This window comes from Physcomitrium patens, chromosome 3 (assembly GCF_059467195.1).
Source record: "Physcomitrium patens ecotype Gransden chromosome 3, ASM5946719v1, whole genome shotgun sequence".
In the NCBI taxonomy this organism is placed as follows: Eukaryota; Viridiplantae; Streptophyta; class Bryopsida; order Funariales; family Funariaceae; genus Physcomitrium; species Physcomitrium patens.
In genome coordinates, this window is record NC_143412.1 from 23,791,276 (window position 1) to 23,816,784 (window position 25,509).

At 27.5% G+C, this 25,509-nt stretch overlaps 1 long non-coding RNA gene across 2 annotated transcripts; it reads left to right on the plus strand.

Moving 5' to 3' along the window:
* The first annotated feature begins 8,107 nt into the window (after positions 1-8,107).
* Positions 8,108-9,877, plus strand: LOC141045247 (uncharacterized). 2 transcript variants are annotated; one of them, XR_012217246.2, is made up of 3 exons: positions 8,108-8,475; positions 8,666-8,760; positions 9,194-9,877. It is a non-coding gene; the product is annotated as an uncharacterized LOC141045247 (long non-coding RNA). The 2 variants fall into 2 exon arrangements; XR_016502338.1 differs by lacking the exon at positions 8,108-8,475 and adding an exon at positions 8,485-8,547.
* Positions 9,878-25,509: the final 15,632 nt, after the last annotated feature.

The following is a 25,509-nucleotide window of genomic DNA, read 5'->3' on the forward strand; positions in this document are numbered from 1 at the left end:
ACACGAATAGGGCCAAAGTGCAGCAGAATGATGGATGGAGTGGCATGGAAGCGTACGAGCCTCGGCTAATAAAGAGGGCCAGCAAAAGGATCTGGAAAGTTGGTGGGCAAGTAAGTTCATCACAGGTCGGTTTGGTGGAACCGAACGCGGCACTGGAAGGAGTCTGGTGCTCTGACTGCATCCCCGAAGACGCTGCATTCATTTCGCTCTCTTCACTCCACCCCACAATCCACAATCCACAATCCTGGTTGAGGTCCTGTCCCCTCTAAACACCACGACCATCACGCCACACTTGGATTCTGGGGGAGCATATTACTGTTGTGGTAGTAGAGTTAATACTGCAGCATTATTCTATTCCCTTCAACTTGGTTTTCAATCCGCTGATCTCATCTCATCCTTTTATAGAAGAAGCTGCAAGCATGCTCCTTCTTACTCTGCTGATCATGTGATTTCACATCACCTCATGAGGAAAAATCTTGGTTTTCTGTGGCAGCAATCTCTGCAAAAAACCAGCAGTCAGAGCTAACTTGTCCTCAAGAGATCATGATATTGATAAAATCCATAAGCATTGACATCTACTGACTTCACCAAGAGTGTATTAATTTGGCTCTGTTAACTGGTCTGTGAACTATCCACCTCAGCACTTATACACCAGCTGCCTCCATTGAGGTAGTGTCAGCATAATGGTGGTCATGGAGTCATTGAAGCTGAGCTGGGGAGGGTAAGAAAGAGAAGAAAAAAATAAATAAATAAATTTTAAAAATTAAAAAAGAGAGGTAGAGAGAGAGAAAAGGAGGGTAAAATCAAGGTGTGGCAGGAAACTCCAGATCAGGAGCTCCAGAAGGGACTGCTCCACCATCCACTGTCTGCACCACATGCTACATTAGAATCCCACAATAAAAAGGCTCAACTCCCTCCCCATCCTCCTCTTTCTACACATGGGCCTAAAGTTGTTGGTATGGGTTGATAAAAACCTCACCTCAAAGTTGCATGAACTCTGACTCATGCTCTTCTTCTTCTGTTTATTATTATACTGTTTTCTATTTCATTCTGCCAGCACAATTTTGGGGGGCTAGTTATAATTGTGTTCAGAGTTAAACTGGTTGTTAGGGAGGGAACCAGAGAATTGTGGAGACTGATGGCAGATGTTTATTCATTTGTCTTCTCAGCTGTTGTTGTTATTGTACCTGTTGGGTTTGATATGGGTAACAGCCACTTTCAGAATCAGGGAATGGAAGGGAAGGGAATACAAACCTGGTAACAAGGAGACAAATTTTATCTATGTGTTTATTTGTTTGTTTCTTCTCTTTTCATTTTCGTTTTGTTTTGTTTTGTTTTTTTTTTTTTTAAAGTGCTGTGAGTGGAGGGCTGGGCCTTTCAGTTTCCCACGTGGTTTGCAGTTGAGTGGGGCTCTGTACTGGTCCCATCACCAGCTATTGTCATAAACCTCACTCCTTGTTGCCCATGAAGTCAACACCAACTGTGAAATGGAAAAGAGTTGGCACAATGTTTGGCCATCACCTACATGGGGTGTCAGAGCAGCAAACCCTAACATTTTTTAAGTAACAAAAACAAAACCAAACTTGTATGTGCAAGTAATACAAATGTTGCCAGCTGGAGGCATTGCTTTTGAGAAGGAAAGGTAAAGAAAATTTTATATACACATCAATAGATAAATAAATAAATGAATAAAACAGACTCCTAAGCTTGTTGTTGTGGTGCTGCTTAGTCATTTCTTGAGCAACCAATTCCTATGCAAAGTTTAATTTTTCTAAGTCTTTGTTATTTCACTGAATATGGTGTAACATGAAGTATTTTACCTCCTCTTTTGTATTGTACCAAATATGACAAATCATGCTACCTTTTTTCCTTTTTAATTAATTAATTTATAATCAAAAACTTTCAGTTATGTTCAGTTGTATATGTATGATTTTTCTGTGGAAAACATACAATAAATTCATGAAGGTTCAGGACATTGCATTCACATGGAACCCGGTTTTGTTTTTTTATGATAAAATTCTCATAACCCACTGTACCCAACTTACTTGACTCACTCAGTTGAACTTCACTAGTGTTGTTATCATTTAGTGTGTGTATATGTGAGTGTGTGTGTGTGTACATGTATCAAAGTATACTTTGATTGGCCACCATTCAGCTTTTCATGCAACCAACACAAAATCCCACTATTATTTGTTTCAATATAAAATAAAACAAAAACAGTTTTCATTATTCATTATAGCATTCATTGATAAATATATATATACTTATTTATTGGAAGAAACAAAAACAACTCAAATTATCCCATCACTTTCAATTTCCACACCTGTGCATCTCACACCCAAAATTATATTACAAAATTGGATACAAGTGTGACAAGGAAGAGCTGGCACTTGCATCATTTGCAAAATCTTGGGACAACTCTCTTTCAAAAGTTGGTGCATGGTGAGTATCTTTCATGTGATCATGTGTCTTCCACTTTTGCAACTTTCTCTTCTATAACAACTATACTTCCACATCACAAACTCATCCCACAACTCATCCACACACACACACACACACTTCACCAAGCCCTACCACTAGATTCTCTCACCTTAAACCTCAATTTTGTCATCTATTTTACACATATTATTGATTTGGACGATGGTTCTTGTTGCCTGGAATAAGACTGAATTGGGTATTATTTTGAAGGAATTGTTGCTATTTGGGTATTAGGTCCAACACCCTGAAGGCTGACTAAATATAAGGTGGGGGCTGCATAATGGTTACAACTGAAGATTTGGATGTACAGAGTATAGGCATTGGAACATTGTACACACACACACACACACACACATATATATATATATATATATATATAACCCAAATTGCCAAAAGAGCAAATAAGATTATTGACAAGTTTTTATGTCAGTAGACTGTCAATGATAGCATAGAACATTGATGGTGAATTATCTGTTCAATTAATCTTCAGAAGGAATTTGAGTCATTCTCTTGTTTCCCTTGCAAGAAACAAACAAAAACAAAACAAAAAACAAGATGTGCATCAATCAATCTTAAGGTCAATCCGCAGTTTGGAAGCATGTTTGAACCCTAGAAAATGTACATTTAAGTTTAGAAGGAATGGATGAACTCCTTTGCATATGCAACTCTGCAAAATGGACAAAGACACTTCACCTCACTTATTTTGATGCCATGGGTACAATGAACAAACGATGATACTCAAGGATGTGATGTGATAAATTTGTCTTTGGCGCATACAAATTGTGAATGATGTTTTGAAATATTTTGAATCAAATATGTCAATGATTTTTGAAATTAGATGTGTATGTAGAGAATCACTAACTATCTTATTATTCCAAGTTTTATTACAAACTCTCGAGGTATTTATGAAAAAAATAATTATAAAAAAAAAATAATTAATAAAAATCAATAGATTCAGAACAATTTTAAGTATTCAAATTGAAAATTAAAAATAATTATTTTTAAGTAAGTCAAAGACAAAAATATCCACCTTATATTACAATTTTTTTAATTTAAAAACCTATTTATTAATTTAAAGATCTTATTTAAAAAAACTTAAAACAAAGAAATACAATCTAAAAAATAATAATTCCAATATAACTCGATTATTTTGTACTTAAGTAGAATATCTATATACTAAAAATGATTGATGTTTAAAAATCTACCTTAGTCTTATCAAACTTTTTCTATATACTAATTCTATTAGTATATATATAGACATATATACATACTTACACAAACTTGCATGTATATGTTTGTTTTGTATTCCAATATTATACTTAAAAACTAAAATATATAAGTTTAAAATATAAGAGATATATTTTATACTTAATATATTTCATCTGATTAATAATATAGTAAATATATCTTTCATAAAAGTGATTACGAAAGAAAAACATCTATTGTAAATCTTTAAAGAATTATTTTTTCTTGCACTACTGATTGCAAATATGTAATTATAACATTTCTGAGAACCTTTTTTTTATAATTCTGATCGTATAAAATAGACACCAAACTTCTTGGTGAATAGTTTAATATTTAGATTACAAAATGAAAAGTAAAAAATTTTAAAATTAATAAAAAAATAAATTAAGATTGATGTATTAGATAAGTTTTATGGCACTACAACATACTTCTAAACATCATCTCAAAAGTTGCCAAAAATTCTATATTTATTTCTTTATTTATTAACTTTAACTAATGTATCTAGATATTTTTTAAATCATTATATATATATATATATATATATATTAAAAGAATACGATGCAAATTTTTAAAATAATATAATAAAATAACTCTTCAAAAAATTACAAAGAAAAATATTTTTATTAATTTTAATTATTTTTTATTACTTTGATATTAAATATATTAGAATAAAGAAATATTCATATTTTAAATAATATTTTCAACTAATAATTAATATAGAGGATTTATAATATAATATTAATTATAAATAATTTTTTAAAATTAATTATATCAAATAAATATTTTAATATTAAAGAAATCATGTGTTATAAAAAATAAGTTTTGAATAATATAAAAATACTAATTTATTACATAAAAAAAAATTGGATTTACATTTAATTGAATACAAAGTTAAGACAATCTATTGCAATTGTAATAAATGTTTGTATCATTTAAATAAATATTTTAAGTAAAAAGTATATTTTTATAAAATATTCAATATATTTTATCTTTAAATTCTTTTAGATATGCCACATGACTATTGAAATTTGTCTTTCAAGATTTGTAGATTTGAAAGCAACTTACAACTTAGACACTTTACACAGAAGCTTTGTTGTCATTATAAAACTTTCACCATGCCTTTTCAGTAGCTTATATATCTAGAAGCAAGATTGAGGATACTTTAGTCTTATCAATATCTTTTGTATTCCAATGATTATATCAAACTTATAAATTTTAATAGATATCAATTGCTATTCTATTTTTATTTTTTTTATCTTATAGGTATATATATATAATGACATATGATTTTATCTTTTTTAGTGGTTTTATCTATATTCATTTTTTTCAGTAGCAACCTCATAGAGTTTTGTATACAAAAATAAATGCATATGACAAACAAACAAGCCATGTGTATATTACAATAAAACAAACTATATCATACTTTGTTTTACAATGTTGCAAAATATCATTCCAAAAAGAGAATATTTAAATTTAGTTTTACTATATTTAAAAAAAATATCTTAAAAAAAAACCATGCCTTATTACAAAAGAAATCTTAATATTGCACTTAATTAAGCATATTTCTTTTGTGGTGGCAATACAAAATTTAATCCTATTTCTATCACTTTTGAAAATACGGATTGAATTATTTATTTTTTAAAATAAAATTAAAAACAGAAAATTTATTAATAAATAACCATAATCATAATAGTAGAAATACTATTAATCATTTAAATAATTAAAAAATATATTTAAAATTTTTAAATCTAATTTTTCTTTATTATACTTGTACATGAAAAAAAACATGAATTAACACATTAAAATTGAATTAAAACATGATTTTAGCATCAATTTTTTTAAAAAAATTACACAAAAATCTTCTATCGTCCACTTACAGAATTTAATTTTTTCCCCTACTATACTAATTTAACCATATTCTAGTATTAATTATTAATAAATCATAAATATGTGTATGTATATATATATATATATATATATATATAGAAATATATATGATAGATTTATTTCACTAATATTTGATTATACTCATGTAGAATTGCAATTCTATTAATATAGATTTTATGATTGTTAAACTTCTTAAAATTCTTTTTACAATACAAATTTTTTTATTATATAGTGTATAAAATGTAGTGAATTGAGGTTTCAAAGACTAAATCCCTGCAAAACTTCAAATGAATTGTCAATGATTTCAACACTAGTCTATTGTAGTCTATTATGGAATACAAAAGCTCTCCTTGTTCAATATCCCTACACTATCATACTTGACAAGATCAAGATATAGCAATGTTGAAATGAAAGAAGGCTTCACTGCAATAAAGGACCTTACAAATCTATACAAGCATGAAGACTTAAGAGCTAGTTTGTCGCTAATCCTTAACTACTACTACTATACTACTCTAATTGCCATGCAACTAGAATGAATGCCCTTACTTTGTTACATCCTTGGCTTGAGTACAAAGAAACATCAACTTGTCCTCCGTTTATCTTCATTCGAGCTTCTAATCCTTTATGTGTCTCTATTCCATCATTTTTTTGTCTCCCAACTTTTGTTATGCACTTGTTTGGTTTGCATGTTTTTGTTTAGTCTATTCTTTGTCTTGTCATATGACAATAAGTTTAAAAAATGTCATCATTATTTGTCTTTACGATCTCTATAAGATGTTTTTTAATAATAAACATGCTAATTATTTTCTATCTATATATATTTCAAAAGATAGAAGATATAACTAAAAATATACAAAACTTAGAATCAAATAATATAATATAAATAAATAAATTAAATCCAAAAATCCAAAAATTCCTCAAGAATAGTTTTAATACTCTTAAGCATATATATATATATATATATTAAAAATTAAATAATAGAAAGTTTAAAGTTAAAAGAATATTTTTATTTAAAATATATATTTTACTATTTTAAGAGATTATTTAGAGGTAAATTTTTTATTATCTTAATTTTTAATTTACAAAAAGAAAATATTTTTAGGATAATTATTTTATAATCTAAAATTATTTTATTTATAAATTATTTAAAAAAATATCTAAAATATAAGCTTGAAAATTTTTTTATATCTAATAAGCTTTAATTTATTTTTTCTGATTATTTTGTTGCATTAAAAAATAATTTTACATATTTATTTTATTTTTAATAAATTTTAGAAATTAATTTTTTTTATTGGATTTTTTTTTTTAATATGTTATCTTAGCAACAAACTTATATTGTAAACTTCTTTTCTTAATCTATATTCTTTATTATTTAGAATACTAAAACTTCAATATTTTTTTTTATTGATGTATTTAGGATTTTACAACAAATATTGTAATTTTTTTTTAAATTGATGTTTTTAGAAATTTTAAGACCAAAGATTGTATCTTGATTTTTCTTAATTTTAGATTGAAAAAGCAAGAAGTTTTTTAGATACAAATATTTTAAGAAGATGTTAAAATAATCTACTCATTTATTAAATCAATCCAATGTATCATATCTATCATTAGAAAAATGCATCATCTCTAAAAACCATTATTACAATCATGGCCTTTATCTCCCCTCCTCCTAATTTCCAACCCTTGCCCCCTTTGTTTCTAGCCTTCTTCATCCCAACCCTCCTTGTTCTTTACAATAGGATAGATCAATTTAGTAAATGAGTGGGTCATTTTAACATTTTTATATTTTAAATTGTAAGTGATAATAAATGATTAATTAATTAATTAATTTTAATCTAAGTATAAAAGTACACTAAAAAATATGACTTTCTTATTTTATAGGTATATTTCTAAATATATATATTACATTAATTTTTAAATTAAATTAAATTTAAAAAATGAATTCTTATAGCCAAAAATAAATTTAATTCTTTAATAAAATATGTAATTTAATTTAAACTTACATTTGAAATTGAATAGTTTTTGAAATTCCTACTTTTTATAATTTACCACCTTTCAAATCTTTTACAGTATTAAATTTATTTATGTTACTTACAAAATACTTCTAATTTTTTATAAACTATTTATAAAATTACCAATACAATTTAGATGAATTTTAATAACTATTATTTAAAGACTAGTTACACATTTTCTTACATTTTCTTACTCTATAATGCATTTACAGAAATTAGCCCATTACATAAGTTCTATTTGTATTAATTAAATTCAAATATTTTTCCATATTAAGTAAATAATTTTATAGAGGCATATTTTTCTTCATCTATATAACTTATTAATTAAACAGCATGTGGACATTAATGCTAGAATAACTTCTTTACATATGCAAACAAGATCATTAACCACTTATCTAATATCAAACCTGAAAGTCATAAAAATATCATTCATATTATATACATATATATATATATATATATTTATATTTATTGTAACAGTACTATGCTTATGGTTTATTGCAAGAAAACACATAAAATATTTAAAAAATAAATGCAAGTTTGGAATAAATGAAATGTGGCCAAATCTCCCTCTCTCTCTCCTTTGCTTTGTGCAATATTCATTACTATTCTAGGAAATTGTTTGATGTATGAATGCCATTAACCCCAAACTTGGACACCCTCCACAACCAAAACTAATTCTAGGATGTCTTTTTGTCTTCATCAACCTCTTCCACAACAATTGCTTCCTCATCCCATGATGTTTTTATAACCATAGTTGGAGCCCCCCATTGGAGGATCAAAAGCACAAAACCCACGTAAAATTTGTACATCATGTTGCCAAACAATGTATTTATAAAGACCACAACACAAGGTTATAACAGCCCAAGCTCCTAATGACTCCATGGTCAAAGACAGTTTTACGCTGTACAACTTGTTTGTGCTTGTAAGATGGTGCTCGATGAGGATTCACTTCATTAACTGCAGCTTTATAAGTTTATTCTTATTTTTTTTATTATTATTATAGCTCTGGTGCCTGACACAAAGCAATTTTTGTGGTGCAGGAAACAATGGTAAGTAGAGTAGTTGGAGCAGGTGAGATTATGAGCAAATGAGCCTCCACCACAAGTTCATCACAACAATGCCCTCCTGATGCAATGTAACTTCACTTCCCTCTGCTCAACTCCACTTTCATTTTTTTAATATATTGGCAGCCAAAATCAGGAACCACCATGTTTGCTTACAAAGCCTATTTCAGCTTCAAGTGTAGTTGATATTACCTTTGTGTGGATATGTCCATGTCGGATGGATACATGGCCAAATTTCTTGTCACTCACACCCCAAATTGGCCAAGGAGGATTTACTTTTTATATTTTATTTTTTTATTATTGCAAGCGGATGTCACAATCCATGAAGAGCACAAGGCAACAAAACCCTAATTCTTTGCACACTTGGATTTAGGGTTAGCAATGTGGTGGGGTCGTCACAAAAATCACCAGAAAATCCATGTCTCTAGCTTGCTTGCTTGCTTGCTTGTAGTAATGCCACAATTGGATTCTCAAGTGGTAAGCCCTACTTCATTGCTGCTACAGTGCTGATGCTGCTGCAGCTTCTGTGCCACTGGAGTGTACCACTGGAGCTCCAACATCACATCTGACCTAGAATGGATATTTTACCCACTGATAATTCCACTGCAACACTCTCTCACACACACATGCACACTCTCATACACACCAAGGGTGAAGGACATACACCTCACCCATTGTCAACCCTAAATGTCAACCCATAGATTTTAGTCTTGATTTTTGAATCTTAATTGCTGAAGCTTAGTTAAATATGTAATTTGAACAGGAATAGAGTATATGTATATATATATATATATATATGTGTGTGTGTGTGTGTGATGATTTCTTTCTTGGGTAGTGGTCATGTTATTTTAAATTATTGTGAGTATTACATTCTTAAAATGTTTATTATTGTATTGAGTGTTACACTCTGTAAGTATTTTTTTTCTATGTTGGGCATTGTGTTCAAATGTTTTTATTTGCATTACAGGAAGCCAATGACAAGTGACAGTTGAAAAACATTGGTTTCATAGTTGCAGATACTGCATTATAATTTTCTTTGAAAAACCATCAACAATATACAAATATAGTTCACATTTTAGGTCAGATAGTAAGTTTATTATCTATTAATAATGACTATATATATATATGTATTATTATTTATAAATAATGAGAATATATTTGCGAAATTTTATAAATTCTATCCACTATTGCATTTAATTTTAGAGTAATAAAGATCTTTTATTATTATTGCTAATAATATAAATTTTGTAACTAATAGACATATAAGGTAATTTCCTAAAGATCCTATTTAAATAGTTATCAATAAGTATTGTGAAATCTTTATGAATCTTGGTATGATTAAGGTTGTTCTCAAAGGGAACTATTTGTATTTGATGGTTGATTTTCTTTGTTTAGTATGATGACATTAGATAACTTGCAAACATGGACAATTTACAAATGTATTCTTTTTGTATATTGGTATAGACTAATTGTATAACAATAATAACATGTTTTGATGTATTCTCTTAACTATAATAAAACAAAATATTCATCTAATATAGTATTTTAAATAATCTAGATCAAAAGAATTTCAGGTCTAATCATCTATAAAAATAAATATAATTATATTTCTTTCTGTTCTTTGTGACTTTATTTTATTTCTGAAATTGAATCCAATTCTTTTTTACAAAATGTCTATTACAAACAGTTTCACTTTGATAATCTAAAACCTTTGCATTAAGAAGGACAGATGTTATCATCAACACCATCAAAATACTACATGTTTCTAAAATATCATCATACAAAACTTTCACAAAGTGTGTGCACATTTTTAGCTTTAATTTAGTTACGCATCTGTTTAACACTGTTGACAACATTACAAACCATACAAATCAATATAAACAGAATCCTTCCATTTAGAACTATATATATATATATATATATATAAATAAATATATATTTATCAAAAAACAAACTACAGTGTTTTTGACTCCAATTTAGTTCTGTTGTTTTATTTTTATTATTATTTTTTTTCAAGAGGATCACTTGGAGAGTGGGCCTGACTGACTGACAGTCTGTCTGTGAGTTTGTCTGAGGATGATGAATCCAATCCTCAACATCAGAAATGGGTACAAAGCACCAGAAAATGTGTTCATTCATGAAGGTGGCTGAGTGCTGATTCACACAAGATCTTGCCTCACTCACTGCAGGTTGGTTGTTGAACCCACTGCACCTCATTACTGGGGTTGTTGGAGCCCAGATCACAAGACCAAAAGTAAAATCCGAAACCCTAAAAATATATATATATAAATCCCCATTTGACTTTACCAAGTCTATTAAAAGGCTGCAAAAAACTGTTTGTGGGTCATGGACAATGGAAAGTCTTTCCTATGGACAAGGCTCTTGCAAGAAGGTGTGATCTTTGCTATGAGGCTTTCATAATCCTAAGCCCATTTTTTTTTATTTTTTTTGTCTTTGGTGTATGGCTTTCGCCATGTGCCTTGGCATTCATTCCAGTATGTTAGGCCCTTTTCATTGTTAGGGTGATTGAGTATCCCACTTTTTTTCTGTGGCAGTTTTCCTCATGTTCACTGCTTCTTCAAATAGAGTAATGGTTAAAAATATGTGGGTATGTTGTAGACAATGCTTAGTGCATTGATTGATGACAATTTGTGATACATTTCTTCCACAAAAAAGATTATGTGTTTCTATGTTGTTTGATAGTTGTTTGTTTGTTCTTTCTTCTTCTTAAAACATAGGTTGGTAAACCCCCATTCTATAAAGTTTGAAATGCATTAGATAGCAGGATTTTAACATTTTTTTAAGGATTAGGAATAGATTATATACAAAACTTAGAAAGTAAAATTTTGTTGCACCAAATGGTTTTATTTATGACTATCATGCTTAGTTTTTTCACTCTAATATATGAATCTTCAAATTGTTACAAAATTGCATAAATTTCTTTAAGAAATATTTGCATATCTTTTGTAGGATTGTACATCTATTGGCTTTACTATCATCTGTAAGGCAGTTCTATACAATTACTTCTATTTAAAACTTCTCCATAACTTATCCTCAAAGATCTTAGCATTGCATTGTTCTTATTTGACCCAAGAACAAGCATTTACAATGAAGGGCCATAAAAGAATTTGTGCCCTTAATTTAGATGAGAAATTCTCCTGAAAAAACTTATTGTAAATTCAATACGAGTTAAAAGTCCTCTATGGGCCACTCTTAATTAAGTTGTAGTAGTAGATTGGTTCCCCATTTCTATACCATTTTAATTTGTTATTCTTATAATTTTTGCGTACTATATATCATTTTCTTTTCTTTTGTGCTAAGTAAATTAAATCACAAAAAGTTATTTCTTGATTCTATTTTTGTCTTACAAGGTATTTTTTTATTAATTTTCTTTTTTTTAAAATGATATTGAGATGAGAGGATTCTTAACCATTTAAAAAAAATTCTAAATATTAAAGCAATAAAATATGTTAAATAATAATAATAATAATAATAAATCTTTTGATTGTTTGCACTATAAAATGGTCTTTATTGCTATCTTCTTGAATATCTAGTAATATTTGAAGTAGAAAGAACATTCATGAGGATTCAATTTGGCCCAAGATACCAATTCATTTATTTACTCCATATGGCATTTAACTAGTTTAGATGATATAGTGAATTATTGAAGGAAAAATATTTTGTATAATATTGTTCCACATGTATTCATAAAAAGAGTAAAGATTATGATTTTCTTGGGTTATTGCTTATAGCATACAAAATTAAAATTTAAAACACCATAAGTATTTGGTTTGACTAATGCCTTCTTACATATTATAAATGCATTAAATTTAGAAAAGATAGAAGAAATAAATTTGAATTCACTTTCTTAACCATGAAAGATAATTTAGTACCAAATATATACTTTTAAATCTTTAGCTGTATATTTTTATAATTTGTTTTCTTTTTTACCTAAAATTATATAAAATATTTTATTTTAAAGTAGAATCATATAGTAGAAATATTGATTATTGATTGTATTTTAAAGAATTAATTTTTATATGTCTTAAGAAGAAAAATGTATACAAAGTACTATTATTTTAGTTTTTTGGATCCTTTGAATCAAGGAATTTTCAATTAAAAAAAATGATATCAATGCTAATAAAGGTTTTAAGTAGTATATTAATTTTATACAAATTGAACCACTTTCAAGGATATTTTTATATAGAGAGGAATATAAAAATATTCAAAATACCATATAAGATTGGATTTTTATAAATAAATTTTAAGATTTCAAAGCATTGTGAAAGTCTCAAAATGTTATAAAGATTACATAAATATATAATTCTTTGTCTTCTAAAACAATAGTAGAGTTGTTGGTACATTAGTTAATTATGAGCATCATAATTCTATCTATAATTTGAGAAGTTTTTTTTTTTTTTTTTGACAAAATAAGGCCTTCAAATGAAATTAAAGATCTCTTTAACAATAAAGTAAAGATAGAAATCAATGATGCATTTTTGACTTACATTTCTTTATTTGAAGTTATTTTTATAGAATCTTATTAATATCAATTATGATTTTAATCATTTAAAAATAGGATAAAATAGCTTAAAATATGACAAGGAATGGTTTTATGGATAATATTTCTTGAACTTGATAATTTAGAATACTTCATTTAAAAATATATTACTATTCATAATTTATTTTATTTTTAAAATATTTTTTAAAATTAAATTAAATTAAAAAAATTCAACCAAATTATCTAATTGTCTTCATAATGTTCTTAGAATTCTACCTTATACAGATCATTATCTAATATCTCTTTTTATTATTATTATTATTATTAATTTTTTTCTTGATTAATATATATATATATATATATATATAGAGAGAGAGAGAGAGAGAGAGACTATTAAATCTTATTATGTTACAAAGTTCAATGGTAAGTAAGGCATTATCAAGTCTACTTAAAATTAGATATCATTCTTTAAACATTACTATTTTTAAAGGATTAAATGTTGGATTTTTATTTAATATAGATTCTATTTATAAAATTAAAAAGCCAATAATAATATAGTATTAACTAAGAGGTGTTAAAAATACTTAATTTTTTAATTATATAATATGATATTTAAAAAAAATAGTATATATTGCAATAAAATATAAAACTTATTCTCCATAATAAAAGAATTAATTTAATTTCTTTTGAAAACAATTCACTAATTTATTTTTATTAAAAAAATAATAATAAACAAAAGTATTTTTTAGAATATACTTTATTAGTTAGAACCATGAATAATTATATATTCATATGGTTATACATGTAATATATAGCCATATTTAGTAATATATTTATTAAAATAAATAGAATTACATAGAAGTGAGTATAAATAGTTTATATTGTTAATATCTTATTAAAAAAATTTCCAAAAGTTTTGTAGATCTTATACAAATTTATAAGTCATTTTTATGTTGACAATTCGGCCAACAAGTTGGCCACATCTATTATATAAAATAAATTGGATATAAGATAAAGAAACAAATAAGTCTTTTAATTGGCTAAACATGGAAAAAAGAAAATACAAGAATGAAGGAATATGGATTAAAGAGAGAATAGATGGATGGCAATGCAAGAGATTTTTATGCCCAATGGTAGGTTTTTTTTTTTTTTTTTTTTTTTTTTTTGCTATTGTTGTACATTTAGCCACTTGCATTATAATTTGGCCTTATGGCTCACATTTTGAAAACTTGCCCTATAAATTAAACATGTGTCTTACAAGTTAGACACATATCATATAGCCTATTGGACATCACTACATAATTTCTTAGTAGATAGTATATATGGAGGCAATAATGAAGCCTTCTTCACTTTTGTCAAGGATTTGTTCATATTCTATCTAAGTTCAAGACTTCCTAATTCTTTTCCATTTGGAAATAATTATTCTAGTTTCGAATTTATATCTATCTTTTAGTTATTTAAATTCTATCATTTAATATAGAATGTATGACAGAATATATTTTTAGAATATATTATTATTTTTAGAATTTTTTTATAGTTTATGTCTTTGACATCATATAATAAATTATTTTTTATATGTGTTTTTTCTTATAAAATATAATTAAGTCATAATTGTTGGTAGTTTTAAAAAATGTAATATACAAAATTATATAAAAGAATTCCAAAAATTATATCAATTAAAAGAGGCTCAAATAAATAACTAAATTTGTAATTAAAATATTATTAAGAATATTTTTAATATATTCTTTATTGATGATATCCTTTATATAATATTACCCTACTATTGTTTCAAATATAAAACATGTTGGTTTACTCTATTAATTTTACTTAAAATCTATTACTTTTTTTTTTTTTTTTTTTTTTTTTAGCTTACACTTCAATAGAAATAAAATAACATATTATATCTAAATAAATCTTATATACATGTAATTTTTATTTTTTTATTTTTTAATTTACTAAAACTTCAAATATAAGAAAAAATAGAATTTTAAAGCAATCAAATAGAACAAAAGACATTATAAATGAACATCTTAAAAATTATCAGAGTTGTTTAAGGATAATATTATTTTTTTGCAAGACGTGTGTTAATCTTGAAAAGACTTGTGATATAGATTTTTTTTTTTTTTTTTTTTTTTTTTTTTTTTATAAATTAAAAATTATACAAAGATGTAATTATAAACTTATATAATAAATATTGCTAGAACATGAAGATGAATAGATGCTTGTTAAAGACACTTATACTTATAATGTTTGTAGATTGTTTTTAAAGTTAATCTTAACATATTATATTTTAAAATATTATTAGCCATAATAAAATTTAAAGTCAAATTTGACTTTTAGAATAGTAAAAATAAATAATAATTATCATTATAATAATAGAATAGTATTATTTGAAGACATATTGCCATGTTAAAAAGTATATTAATATAGTCCTATGTATGAAATTACTTAGGCTAGTAAGCTATATTAGCTCAAAAATTATTAGTTAGAAAATAGATTTTAAGTTTAGATCAATTAATTTGATAATAAATGGTAAAGAAGAAAGGTTATATTTTTGAAAATTTATTCATATATTCTGCATCCTAAATCATAGAATTTGAATTTTTCTATTAAAACTAAGTCTTTATGAATCACCTTTAGAAATATCCTTAAATTGATTATAACATGTCCATTGAATGTTTTATTAAGAATTAAACCATAAATAGATTGTTTCTTTTAATTTTCATACTATTTATAGGTTAATTTTTAATATCTATTTTATTGTATTGAAAAAACTTATTATTGATGTATTTCATATGAATTTGTGCTTCAAATTTAATCCAAACATAAATTTAGGATCCTTATTAAATTATCAAATATTAAAGATTAGGTTGGCTCTAATATATTTTGTGGCTTTACAAACCCAATTCTTTAATTGACCTATATTATTTTTAATACATGCTAATTCATATAGAAGATACAAGGTCATTTTTCTATTTGAATAATTATTATTTGAACTAAAAAAGTTTTCTTTTTTTAATTGTATAAAATTTATTATTTTAAAATAATTCTAAATTTAGTAAGTATTCTCTTGGTTTATAATAGAATAGACAAAAAATTATTATATTTCTAAAAGATGATTTATAATAGACCATTGAAAAACTTATTTAGATTTTAAGTTTATGTGAATTCTTCATTGTTAAAATACTATGAAGAGATGGACCAAGTTATAATTTGATTGATAATTAAATCTTCAAAGATTTTAATTATATTAGTCTATTTTTATTCAATAATATGAACATAAAATACTATATTTAGTACTATTTCTTAATCATATTCTAAGATTGTATGATTAAATAAACATAGCCAATTTGAGAAAAAAAGTAAAAATATAAGCAAGTTGGTAAAGTTGGCTAAGTTGGCTTGATCATATCTTATTATAATAATATATATCCTATAATACCATTTTTTTTTTAAAAAAAAACCAAAAATTTCTTTGATAACTCTATTGGATGTCATTATTTCTTCAATATTAAGTATAATATAGAAGATTCCTAAGTCTTAAAAGTGCATAAATAAATTCAACTAGATAAGATAGCCACTAAAAAAAATTAAAATATAAGAAAGAATAGATTTGCTTAGATTGAAAATGAAGACTTTGTAATAATTATTGAATATTTATAAAACAATAAATAAATAAATAAATAAATAAATAAACAAAAAGCTAAACATATGAAAATTAATATAATCTAAGATTAAGTTAGTTAAAAAATTAAGCAATAAAAATAAATAGATAAAAGTCTTCATTCTATTTTTTCATTGCATAGATACTATAAAATAAAATTAAAAGAATTCAATTTTTGCAACTAATTTCTAACCTAAATATACCATTATTCAAAGATAAGTTGAAATAATATGATGATTTGGGAATTACAACAAACTTATTTAAATAATTTATTTCATATTAATCTTTAACTTTAACAAAAAAAAATGTATATTGTTAATCATCATAATTTTTTTTTGTTAAAGTTGTTAATCTTTAACTTTGGCATCAACTTTAACAAAAAAAAATGTATATTGTGCATAAATAAAGTTCTAAGTTTGCAATATATATATTAAATAAAATGTGTTGTTAATAATGATGTCTTTGAGTTGTTTGTCCACTACAATGTCTTCTATTTGTGTATCATTGCTTTATTATACAGTAGTTTGGTCCTTCTATATACCTTTGTGTAGAGTATTTAAAGAAGTATGTAGCAAAATTAATATTTTTGTTGTTCTTAATGATGAAGGTGGACTAATACTATCTCTTATTTGAACAAGGTTCAATATGTAAGCCATTAAGTTATAGTATTGAGTTTGCAGAGTTTATTAAAATTTAAATCTTAATATTTAAAAAATATTAATCTAAGCACATGTCTTAGTAGTTATGGCAAAAATAAGTTGCAATCATGAATAAATTATAAAGATTTATCATATTAGATTCAAAAAATATAGGTAGCAAGTTAAGCAATTAAAATTATAGTAATACACAAAATTCTAAATATACTGGGTAGATTGCCATAGTTCTTTCAAACCTTTTATTTTTTAAACCTAAATGTCTATAAAATACTTTTAGTAGAAACTTAATGTTTTAATATCATATATATGTCATATTTATTATATTTTTTACTATATATATAGTAAAAAATAAACAATGTCTTGATCTGGAAATTTAATTTTTATGTTATTAAATAAATCTTCAATTTATATATTACTATTTATTCATTTATTTATATTTTATAATCATCAATGAAAATTTTTAATTTTAAATATATATATATATATATATATATAAATATAAATCAAAGAATTCTTAAGAATTGTTTTTATAAAATCAATAAAAGTATAAATTTTGAAACATATGTTATATTTTAATTTTTTTTAGTTGTTTGGCCTATGTTATATTCTTTATTATGATTATTATTAGTATGTAGTGTATTTATTTATAGTAATTTTATATTCAAAAAGTCAAAGCACAATTTTTTTATTTTTTTTAGTTTTTTCCAGAAATTAGGAAACAAAACAAAACTGTGTTGTTTATTGTAATACGAAACAAGCCTTTTTAAAATCAGAATATTTATGAATATTAGTATGAGTTGTGCTTGTAGTTTTTAAGCTTTTAGTCTTATTACTAAATACCTAATGTCCCAAAGAGCCCTATGTTCAAAAGTTTCACATTAAATGTTTGATTGAAATTTTTTCACTTACAATGTCAGCAAATCTTTAGTTCTCAAGTGTGATACCCTACAAAATCATGCACTCAAGTGGATTCAAATCTCTATATGGAAACTATTAATTACTATGGGTATACTCAACAAAAAACCAGGTTATTACTCCATGTATATATATATATATATATACATTATTTATTTATTTATGTAAGCAGTCAAGTTGATAATGATAGCAATACAACACTAATAAGGTTGTGAGTTGTCAACCTAAAAGCATAAACTGATTTTTCTTTTTCATGAATAAAAAGAGAAGAAGCAGAAAAATATGGATATATTTTAATAACAATGAGAGAAAATTCGGAAATTCTGTGAGTATAGTTGGTTTTCAAACACTACCATGGAACAAAGTCCAATCTCATTCAAAATCCATCTAATGATCTTTTTTATATGTCAATTTCAACACCAATTTCAAAATGTATATACAATCAAAGAGTCAAGAGCCAATTATTTGAAATCAAATAAAGAAAATGCAACTGAATAATGAATGTAACAAAATATAGTTTTAGATAACTAAATCATATATTTGTTTGATTTCTTTAAGATCTCTTTAAAATGTATGTGGAATCAATATATATATATATATATATATATATATATTTCTTCTTTGGTCTCTAACCTCAAATTTGCTTCAAAATTCCTAAGAATCCTTTAGCAACATGCCCAAACCTTACAAAAAAGAAAAGAAAAAGAATAAAAATATCACCCAAAAATATAAATTATGTCAATCAACACACATTTAATTAGCAAACAATCAACAAACCAAAGATGTTTTACAGTGTGAGTTGGATCTTGCCATGTTGGCACTTATATATTTCCTCAAAGGCAACTAGAATGAAATGACTTACATCTTGTTTTGTCCACTAAGCAAGAGCCTTGACACACAAAATAAAAAAAATAAAAAAATGTATATATATTGAAAAGAAAAAGCTCCCAAAAAGTATTTTTTATTTGTTTATAAAATGTTATGTGATAGTAGTTCCAAAGAACACTTTCACACAAAATTTCTTAGTTAATAAAAATTAGGAATTCCACCACATCGATTTCTGATTCTCATCACATGAATTGAAGCATAAATAGGGCATAAATCCATACAAGATGATGACTTTCAACCTCTGATCAATACTTTTAGGGTTGCATTTCGTTTAGGGTTCCAGTGAAATAAGAAATAGGGTTTCCGCTCTCTCACGGCGAGGGGGGCCCAGGATGCCGGTGCTCCTTCCAGCGCTTGTGATTTGAAGCACCAAATCATCGCGATGGCGTTGGCGATGCAGTCAGACTCGTTCGAAGCTTTTTGGATTCTCGAATACAGAGTTCAATTTTGCTGCTTGTCTGAGAGGTGGTGCACCAGCAGCGCCGCTGTGGAAGCGGGGCTGAGCGCTGCAAAAGCTGTAGCAGTAGCAGTAGTAGCAGCAGCAGGAGCAGCGTAGGAGTGGGAAAATGAGCTGTTCTGTGCATCTGTATTGATGAAGTAGGTGTGTGAGGAGATTCAGGACGAACCCACATCGTATTTTTGCTTCCGCACCCACTTTCCTAGTCAGATGCAAGCCACGAAGCGTGGTCGATTACAAGGGATAGATAGCGTTCTAAGCAGAAGTTGGATGAGTGGGTGACCAAGTAGAGGATTAGGAACCAGGGATTTGTTCTGCAGCCGATCTTGAAGACGGATCGATTCGCATTTGACAAGAAACTGAACTTTTCGGGGTCTTATGATGTGTATTTTCTTTTTCTTTTTCTTTTTTTTTGGAGACGATCGTGTTTTGACGGAGGTGCCCATGCTGCTCGGATAAAGCTTTTGTAAGAAGAAGAAGAAGAAGAAGAAGAAGTACTATTCCTGAGAACCTTACGCGGACGCAGTGGACACGTCTGATTACGGCTTCTTTGAATTCGACCCTCGTGTATGTGTGCGGAGCTCTTTCAGGGTTGTTAAAGTGGCCTAGGTATCACGACCGCGTGAGGACGTTTTAAAGGATGTGCAGATACTCATTGAAGGTGTGGCGCAGCAGATTCTGAAGAAGTGACCTAACATCTGAGTGATTGTTTTTCTGAAGACCTTGGAACCCTTTCTCTCTCAGATTATCAATCTCTTTCTGACGTGGCATTGAAGATTGAACTCTCACGGTTGTCGCAACCAGAGTCTAAGGAAATTTCGAAATATTCGAAGAAGAAAAGGCTGAGTAACATAAAGGTGAGAAGGCAAAATTTGTTCATGGAAGAATGAGGGAAAGACGGATTGGATGTCGTTGAGGAAATTTTAGTAGCTAATGATGAAAAGACGACAATGCGGAGTTGTTGAGGACAAGCAGAAAGAACCTCGAAAAGCATCACTTGCGACAAGAGCTCACCGTATTACGTTCTTGTCGTGTCCAACATTGCAATTTTTGTCTCATTGGAATACTTCAGTTTCATAATTTCTGTCGCAGCAATTTGGGTTGGTTCGTCTAATTTTCTGCTCTCCGAATTTCTACCGAGGGTTGAAAGACGTGGCTCGGCGAGAATTATACAGAAAAACGATTTTGTTTCTCATTCGCAATTCGCATCGGCACGGTAGAGATGAAACCTCAAGTGTTGAATGTTTTCTTAAGAAATGTTGTGATTGTCGAAGCCAACAGGGTTGCCTGGCCGAGCATGCGATATACTGTGTCATTGTTTGAGCAGATGCAAGGTTGTGCTCCGACAAGCATGCTTTCTCAACTAATTCTTTTCTTTTCTTCTGTCGTCACTTTCATGATTGTGGTTGTAGTGCTACTTGTATGGGTTTGTGATGAGCTATGTTGCAAAATTGGTTCCGTTGTTAGCTGCTGCAGGTTGACAATGTATAGTCAAATGTATTGACAAATGTTTTGATAGATTTGTGTTTCGTTAGCAAACTAATCCCTCAAAAAATCTTATAAACTTGAACCGCAAGCCATCTTTTGGTGGTTATAGCTTCTCAGAAATGTCATGATGAAGTGCAGTGATGCCAGACTTGCAAGAGGATGCGCTGGATTATCCGGGAGTCAGTACATTCACTGTCTCAAACTTGTGTATTATACAACTCTTTCACTAAATCATATATCATGCCTGCAGCTAGCAAATGTGGTTTTTATTTTATTTTATTTTATTTTTTATTTTTTTATGTTGCTCTTGAGGATATATTTTTGGTATGCTGTGCTTCAAAGATTACTTATGCTGACTTAGTTCAGTCGAGTATCCTGGATTCTGACTTTCAGATTGCTCAACTTTTTCCAGTTCTACTTGAAATCAAGTCTTACCTGGAAAAATCTGCTGGCCTTCTGGGCTTTAATTATTAATGATTCTATTATTGCTGCTGCAGTTAAGATTAGGATTCGGTTGCTGAGATCTTTGAATAACATACTCTGGATATTCCACTTCCAGTTTTGTATAGGGGCTCTGTTCATGTGAAAACGTTTGATGAGTTCGTGTGTTGTCACGTCCATTGAAAAGAACCCACGTTTTTTGCAATCGGGCTTTGGGTAGTTCTCTACACTACGCAGATTTTAGTTTATTTATTAGTGCTTAAAAGTCTCTGTTCGAAAGATCTTACCTACGGCCAATCATACCCAAGAGTCTCGTCTCGTACAACCTTCACGCACTGGGTTTGTTCACTTTCATACAATTAAGATATGTTAGCTTCTTTTCAATGCTCGTACTTGAGACTGATCAACATCTCTGTTCTGGAAATTGTGTGTATTATGATGCACAGCTTCATCACAGTGTTGCACCACAAAGTCCGCATTCGCTCAGTACCTCGTCTAAAGACATATCTGACTTACTCGATAAGGGTATTGGAATGTGGTTCATCGTACTCTTTAGCTCTTCAGATTGCTTGTTCTAAATTTTTTTTCCATTCAATCATGCTGAAATCATAATGCTTCTAACTGAATTGTTTCCTTCACTTTAGTCTTTATCATAACATGAATCATGATTCCGTGCGCTTGTTTACACAGATTTCATGCTTAGCATGCATTAAAGACATACCGGAGACTGCTATTATACTCCACTTTCACTTTTCTGTTTCAGACATCGAATAGTTTTTATTTTATCTATTTCGCTTTTCTTCTTTATGATTATTATTATCATTCTCTTCCTTTCTTTTGCTTGTTTCTTTTGGTTGGTTTGGGGTGTAGAATTACTACTCCATTGTCTGTTGAATGAGTGAAGTATTAGAGGATGCTATTGCAGATGGATACAGCATACCAAGCGTGGCCTCCACCAAAAGGTATGACTCAATATTTTGTTCTGAAAATAGTAATGGGATGCAAGCTTTGTAAGATGAACATTTTTACACGCTTCTGTCGCACCATTCTAATTGCAAAAAATATATTTTTAGGTGAAAAAAGGTCTTTCATCTCATTGACTTTGTCATTATGTTATGTCTATCTTTTATGACGATCACTGTAAATACACCCACAATCATGTCCTCCATCGCAAAATGTTTCATAAATATATATATACATATATGTATATATATATATATACACAATTTTATCTTCAATCTTTTGTTAAATAACGTTATTTGTTCAGACAAGTATATTGTGTAAAAATAGTGTTTGGAATTATTTGCAACAACGATTATTTGCTCCCAATCGTTATGGACAATGGATAATACATCCAATCAAATCAGTTCAAAATTTGTTATGCACTGCTTAAATCCAGTGGTCTTTGTTACGAATTGGTTTATTACCATATATCTGAAATCCATATTAAAACATGCAATGGGGGATAATTTCTTGTAATTTTACAAAATGGCTGCCATTTCTATATATAAAATATGAATTTAATTAAATTTCATTTATTTGGTATTTTTTTCTAATATTCATCAGTATCTCGTCTATCAATGTATTTGTCTTTAAGAAGTTTAAATATTACAAATTACTGTACATATATACACATATTGTTTTTAAAATACAATAGTTTACAATATTTATTCAAAATGTAAGCTCAATTCTAATGTCTACCATTTATAACATCAAAACTTGGAGCCTGATATTTGAAGAAAAATAGAGGATTGGCATGTATTATTGCAACCACTTTCTCATCTAAAATCAATTTCTCTATAAAACTATGCCAACTGGTAATAGCCCTCAGTTCAACACTGTGTAAGTACGTTTGAAAACATATATCAATATATATATATACACACACAATACTTAATGGAAAATAAATTGTGCAAATTGGTGATCATATTTAAGCAACTAAATTTTTATAACATGCTAAATTATAAGCTCTGCTTCGTCCTTGAAAAATCATTTTGTATTACTTGCTAGCTCAATAATGTTTTGCATAATACAAAATATAATTTGATACTCTGTACTTTCATTAGCATTTGTTATAAAATTATATTGTGTATTATGATTTTTTTTTTTTTAATTGTGTATTATACTTTCATTAGCATTTGTTATAAATTCTCTATTGTATCTTCATGACATTACTCAAGTCCCTTTTTGGAAATATAATACTATTTTCTAGTGTTAAAAATTAGAATACTTAATCTTTGTGATATATTTGGAATAAATAAGTGCACCTATGATTATCTTCTTTTCAGCTTTTGGTTAGAAAATTTGAGTGATAAATTTTAAATTTTACATCTAAAGTGCAAACTTATTACTACATGAATATATGAATGGTAATGGATACAAGTTTTGAAAAAATCAAAAATCAAAAATCCGTAAAATAAAAATTGAATGTAAGTTTTATAGACAAATTCATAATTGTAAGGATGGAAATTAAACCGATTCATTTCAAGAGCTTCACAATAGGAAAAATTGACTTCTATTTTTTTTAATAAGCTTTACAAAAGAAAAAATATTATTTAAAAATTTAGTACAACCATAAATGCTTTAGAAATTTTAGTTCTAATGTTCAGTATATTCTCAGTAACTTAAAATGGGGGTTTGTTGCTTAAAATGAGCTCATATCAGTAAGTGACAGCAAAAACAATTCAGAAAAAAAATTAATATTTTTTAAGAAACAATTTAAATTTTCTTTACCAACCCTTTTTACCAAAATTTTTTTTACCAACTATTTTTTTCTAGATTAGATCAACACAGAATTTATTTCCACGTGTCTTTGTACATTAAGGTCACCATTTTGATACTCAATATGGTGGAATGTGAAATGTTTACAAAGGTCTTCACAATGTTTAATTTATTATTGATACACCTTCACCTCAAAAATTCCATTCTTTAGCAGCTTTATTACACTTGAATTTTACACGGATCATATTTTTATATGAATAAAATTTAAAATTTCAATACATCAAGATTTGATTCAAAAAAATCTTTTGAACCATCTTGAATTTCAGTGACTTGTATATTTTATTAATTTGAAATTTATTTCCATATCTATTTGGATTATTAGATTTTTTCCAAGATCATTTCTTTTTTTTGTTCAAAATTATCTCTCATATTATCTTTAGGTTCATTATTGGCAATTAATAAGGGGAGTTTCCTTATTTCTCCACATATTAATATTGAATTAAGTTATTTTGTGATATTAAATAAAATGACATCAAACGTAATAAATAAATAAATTTTAAATGTGTATGTATATACATATATATATATATATATATATATATATATAGAATAATTATAATCATAATATAAGAAGAAGAAGAAGATAATAACTAAGCTCTCATCAAAGTAGTCTTAAACAGGTACAAAGTGAGAGTTGTTTTCAACAAAAAGGTATTTGCTAATACAATGTGAAACCTTAAGACAATCATAATCAAGCTAAACTCTAATTTGGGGCCACCATTCATTAAACCATCAAAATAAAAATAATTCATTGATTAAGAATGTGTAGTTTAGTGTACTTACTTGCAGAAGTAGCAAACATCTGACTTAATGAGTTGGTGGGGAAATAGAAAGTTGGGTTGTCCTCATTGGCATGAAGTTCATGGGACAAATGCCCCTTCAACTTGAGCTTTGACTTGTTGTTTTTATTGCAAGCACACTCATTCATTCATTCATTCATTCAACGGGAACTCTCTACTACGACATTGACATTGAGATGGGGCATTGCAATTGACCTCCATTGTTTCCTATTCACTCTCTCGTGACCTC